Source organism: Apteryx rowi, unplaced genomic scaffold (assembly GCF_003343035.1).
Source record: "Apteryx rowi isolate R43461 unplaced genomic scaffold, aptRow1 scaffold_787, whole genome shotgun sequence".
Lineage (NCBI taxonomy): Eukaryota > Metazoa > Chordata > Aves > Apterygiformes > Apterygidae > Apteryx > Apteryx rowi.
The window spans coordinates 208,461-214,506 of NW_020451079.1; positions in this window are offsets into that span (position 1 = coordinate 208,461).

The following is a 6,046-nucleotide window of genomic DNA, read 5'->3' on the forward strand; positions in this document are numbered from 1 at the left end:
CCCCATGCCTGCTTTCCTCTTCTACTTTACACTGAAAAGATGAAGTGAAAGGCCAGCAGAGTGCCAGGCACCACCTCTGGAGCTGGAGATTGTTGCTGAGGCTTAACCCAAGGCCTTGTGCACAGAAGATCTTCTGAACACTGGCCCTGGCTTCTCCTGGGCCGCTGGGGATCCCTGGAGACTGCTTTGGATACCCAGAGTGGTGATACCTTAATAGAAACCCCAAAGCACCGGGCCTTTGGCAGCAGGAGGGGACAGGGGGGATTTGGTCCCACAGCTGGAAGGAGCCCTTCCAGGTTTCTCCTCTTGGATTATCTCCCCAAAATTGGATTGCTGCTCTCCTGCTCCCATGGGGGCTTCTTCCCACTTCCAGTGCTGTTGCTGTGGGGCTGTGGCAGCAGGGAACAGGGCATCCTCCAGCTGCTGGCCTTTGCTGCAGCTTTGGCTTTCTTCTCCCTCACTTGCAGAGTTGCAGCATGGACCTATGTCTGTGCTGGTAGCACTTTCCCTGAGTCACTGGCATCTTGGGCCTCCCCCTACAGTGGCTCAGTCGTGGCCACCCGCTGTGTTTCATCTCCGTGGCCCCAGTGCAGGATCTCCCTCCCCACTTGGGTGAAAGAAAGGGGGCCTCCCCACAGCTTTCAGAGACACTTCTCCGACTGAGAAAGGGCTTTCGTGGTGAGGGAGGAGACGCCGTCTATGCTGCTTCTCAGCAGAAGAGTTTGGACTAGCCCAAAGAGTTGAGTTACTATTGCCAGCAAGATGTCAAAAATTGGAAGGAGGCCTGCGGATCCGACAGGAATGAGCTCATGTGGACGCCCCATTGCACATTCTATGAGAAAGAGAGCAATGCAAAGGTGAAAGCTAATTGTGTTATAGAGCCCTTTCAGTAGAGTACACTGGCCTCTACTTGCATGTAGGAGGTGCATGTAGTGACAGAGGAGGACCGAGAAGCACCATATATGCCACCTGAAAGAAGAAAGATGCCTAGCCCAGTGCCTCACCCTGTAGTTTAGTGTTGAAAATAAATAGTCGTAAGACCCTTAAACTGTGCTGTTTGTAGTGTCCAGTTAAAAAACACAAGTGTCTGTATGCTTGCATGTGTGTGTGTGGGAAGGATGGTTAAAGAACACACACACACACACACACACACACACACACACACGCGCACACACACACACACACACACACACACAGCCCTTCATTGGGCTGTAAGGTTCATTTATTTCTTTATTGCTCTGTCTTATCAGTCAGTCCCCCAGTGTAACATCCAGCTGGTTGAAGACAGTGGCCAGTGGGTCAGTCACGAGGCCCACAGTCACACCGGCACCAAGGCTGGATCAGTCAGCTTTTACAATCTTGCAGCAAAGGTACAGCAGAGTGTTGTTCAGATCTCTGTCATCTTCCCCATTCCCAGCTATGAAAATGTCCTGAGGTGCAGACGCTGCAAGAGCAGAAAGTGGAGGCACCTGACTCAACAGGCATTTCTCAATCCTGGTCTGCGCTGGGGACGCTTGGAACAAATGCAGCTCAGATTGGGTACATCTTCTGAGCAGCCATGAACAAAAAACATCCCCATTAGGTTTGCTTTTTGAGCAGTAGAACGGGCCCTCTTCCTCTGGGTTTCTTTTCCCTTTTGCACCATCCGGTCTGGCTTGTTGTTCTTTCTCTTCTTCCTTTGACCTGGTCAGACAGGCCTTTTTCTTCTTCTTTTAGGGGCTGGGGCAGGCCTTCCTGCTGGGGTGCGTGACATGGCTCTCTTGCGTTTCAGGCTTTTTCTTGGAGTAGAAACAGTCCCAAGCCCTCCTGTTTTGCCTGTGTTTCCAACATGCGCAGGGCAATCTTGGAAACATGTCCAAACACATTTGTGGCAATCTCTTGAGTGGCAATTTTAATGTATGGCTTAACAATTTTCAACCCCCTTTTCAAAAGTGGTATGGCTCTTCTAAACAGACTGTGGAAAAGACCTCCAAGGCCTGCATCACACATCCCAGGAACACCTAGAAAACCAAGGAGGCCATTGCTGGTCTGGGCTCTGGAATAATTGACAGACAAGGACGGCACCCCATAATTCTTTATCATGATCATTTTGCTGTGGTGTCTTCAAATATCAGAGACTTCCGGGGCCAAAGATGCAGCTTCACAATCACCTTCCCAAAGTGAAAGGAGACATGCATGTTCTGGTCAGTCTTTATTTCCAAGCTGAATGTGTCGATGTGCTGGCGCTTACTGGCATGTAATGCGGCTGATCACAGGGCACTGTAACGATTGCATTGTTATTACCACCAGTGGGACCACAGTGCAGTGATGGAAGTGCAAAGTCCCTGGCAAGATGGTGCTCGACAAGATCTGCATGGAGGTAGAACGAGTTCAACTGTCCAGTGATGTCCACCACAAAGGGAAATTTCTTAGCAGCAACGCCCAGAGAAGCTCCCAGAATAAGTGCTGAATCGCCAGTTGTAGAAAAACTGTCAGGATTTCCATCTGTTTGAAGCTTTGTTTTTCTTCTCACAGGGTCGTAGACCAGGCTTCATGTCTGCTGGCTTCATGTCTTATGCTGAGAAAAGCTCAGGCTGTTTTTTCAGGCAGCCTAGCAGAAAACCTCTTCACTGCTGCAAGCTGCAGGAGCTTCCATTTGCTCTGCAAGTTGATACAAGGGAGAGAAGCAAAGGAAAGCAGCTCAGAGGGAAGAAGTACAATTTCTCTGCCCCCACACTCAACTCCCTGTGCTCCTGCCCAGCATTTTGCCATACAGTCGCCTGGGGATTGCCCCTGGGCCCTGTCAGGACAAGACAGCCTCCACACAGCAAAGCCCTTCCACTGTGCCAGGGACGACCTGAGCCTGTCCTCCTCAGCTCTGTCCTCCAGCTGTGCAGGCCTTCACGGCTGGGGGTGCAGCAGGCACTCAGCTGCTCTTCTTTGGCTGGCTTCTCCTTCTCTTCATCCTCACACCACAGCAGGTTGAACAGCTCTGCCTTTTCCTTTAGCTACCAAAGAAAAAGGGACCCAGGCTGACGATTCATTGGGAAGAGCAAGGACTAATGACCTAGGAAGAGCTCTGAGATTTTTGTTCGAGGGAACCTTCCCTGGGCATCTGGTTGGCCATGGCTCTTTCCTGTCAGAGCACTGCTCCTGTGCCCCACGATAACATCGGACAGATACCTCCTGAAGGCCATGCCCATGAATGTGAGACCTGGGGCTGGATCAGGGAGCACCAGCCTAGCCTGTGTGGTGAAGCCTTGTTATTTACCAGCTCCCTTTTGGCCTGCTGCCACTGCTGCTCAATCTTCTCCAGAAGCTGGTGGTTGATGAGGAGTGTTTCCCCAAGTGCCTGAAGCAGGGAGAGGGAAAGAGCCAAAGACTGAGAGTGGCTGGAGCAACAGACTCCCCGTTCTTGCCTTTGCAAAGGACTTGGCTTGTCACACCAGCCCTCCCTGGTGTTAGCCCAGCTGTGGAATCTGTTATGAGAACAAGCACCCAAGGAAAGATTTTGCCCTGCAAACCACTGCATCTTGAAAGGAAACACATGCCCTTTCCCTTCAGAGAGATGAAAGCAAGAGCCACCCTCTGCTGCCACAGGAGCACATGAGGCCTCTCTGCTTGCTGCATGTGGCCAGAGAGTCCTGAGACCCATGTCCATAGGTGTGCGTGGAAGGGGAACCATGCAGAGGCATTAGCAAGGATTAGCTAGATTACAGCTGTAGAAAGAGCTGCCTGTGGCCCCAGGGAGTAGGGAGATGTCCAGCATTTCCTTCCTGCTGACCACAGCCACTCTGCACCAAGTCATCTGGCTTAGGACTGTCCATGCATTTGTGTATTCATGAGCATCCATGGGCGGGTCCAGGGGCGAAAAACTGTATTAGGCTGCTCCTAATAGATACATAGGCCTGAAGGCATTGCTTTTGCTGCTCGTTGCCTTGCTGAAGCCCTTCCCATGTGGGCATGTCAGAGCCCTGGGCTGAGCCAAGCAGCTGGCAGGAAATACTAAAAAATATCTGATGGGATAAAGAGGACAGGGACAGACTCTTCTCAGGTGTGCCCCGTGACAGGATGAGAGGCAATGGGTACACACTGCAACACAGGAAATTCCACATGAACACAAGAAAACACTTCTTTACTGCGAGGGTGATTGAACACTGGAACAGGTTTCCCAGAGAAGTTGTGGAGTCTCAGTCCTTGGAGATATTCAAAACCCAAGCGGACACGGTCCTGGGAAACCTGATCTAGGTGACCCTGCTTGAGCAGAGGTATTGGACCAGATATTCTCCAGAGGTCCTTCCCAACTCCAACTATTCTGTGACTGTGATTCTGTAATAATGGTCTTGCAGAGGTTTTATTTTTTGTTTGAAGTCAGGGAAATTGTGCTGCTGACTTCAATGGAGAAAGATTTCACCCAAAGAAATCCAGTCTAATGATTTCTTATTAAAACACTGGAGCCTAGTTTGAGCTTTATTACGTCAGACAACTGCATTCACACCTCTATATTCCAAGGGTCTTCTATTTATAAATTTGATACCACTGAAAGGCAGTCTATTATCAAGGTAACAGAATCTATACTATAGCAGGTACTTTTCTTTCAAAGGGTTTTAGACTAAAGTTGCATAGAGTGGTGGTTTTGTGATGGGGAATTTTAAACTGTATATCATCTTTCACTGCTGCCAACAGATATAATGTAGGGGTCTGATGTTCAGCAATCAGCTAATTGATTAGAGCCTCAGGCTCACTGCTTGCCATACTCTTCCTATTTGCCTATCTGATTTTCCCAATTTCATTAGCTTTTTTTGTCATTTCCCTTTAGTACAGATTTAATCTGTTGGAGCTAACTACACAAATACTATAATTATTTCTTCAGTGTATAAACCAGAATACAAATCCTTCAATTCTTTGCTTTCTCTTTCAGCATTTTAATACAGAAGGAGACCCTTAGGTGCTGTTCAGTAGCAGTAGTATTTTGCTAGGCAACTAACAGCCAGCCTGGCGGGATTCTTCAGAAGTCATTGCTATGCTATATGGTTCCCCAATGACACTGGACCTCATAGCTTTCCTCGCACACAGCCTGCTGATGTTACAGAATCCATGAAACACTGCCAAAATCATTGTAGCTACAGTGACTTTTATATTTCTCCTGGGGGATTTCACTGTTCCTTGAGAACTTCCAGACTTGTAGCATACTAACTCTGCAGTACACACAGGGATAACGATCTCAATAGCAAAGGTATGCAGGCAGAATGTGATGTGGGTAACAATAATTCTGAATTGCTTTTTAGTGGAATGACATTTTATGCTATCTGGATTGATAGTCATACAATTCACAATTCATTGCCCAGCTAATTAGTGAAAACTAAACAATCTTGACTTTTGATGTGAAGAATAACAGTATCACATAACCACAAATGAAAAATGTCCATGGCTAAATGGAACACTACTGCATCTCAGAATTAATCATGATATCTTAAGACTCAACTTATTTCAAAGAGTTATCACCATATCATCTTCATCACTCTTCTACTGTTTGGTATTTTTAAGGAAGAATATTAAAAATGATTTTCTTGACTCCAAAATTGTTTAAACTGTTTAATACCAGAAGCTTGGGGAAGTGTCATTGCACTTGCCCTGTTCTTATACACTTTCCTTTCACATCCTGAGCAGGATGGTTTCACACAGGAGATTGGATTAGATCTGACCTGGTGTGGAAGATCATACATTTTTATGTTGCTGGCAAGTTATTGACCAAAATATTGAATTTTGTACTGCAGTGACATGTGCTATGAGGCAGACTTTTTGGTGTGATTTTTTTTTAAAGATAACTCCATCAGGAAAACTTTTTTGCTGAAAACCTCAAGCACTTTGCTGAAAATAGTGTAGATTAAAGCATTATCAGGATTTTCTCAGACTACTGCAGTGAAGTGTCATATTCACTTTTCAGGGCTGACGCATTAATGAATTAATCACAGAATGTGTTAAAGTAACAGTCACAGCAAACCCAACACTTCCACACTTCTAGTACATGCTGCTCTTTCTAAATACTGAGGTAATTTCTGCTTGC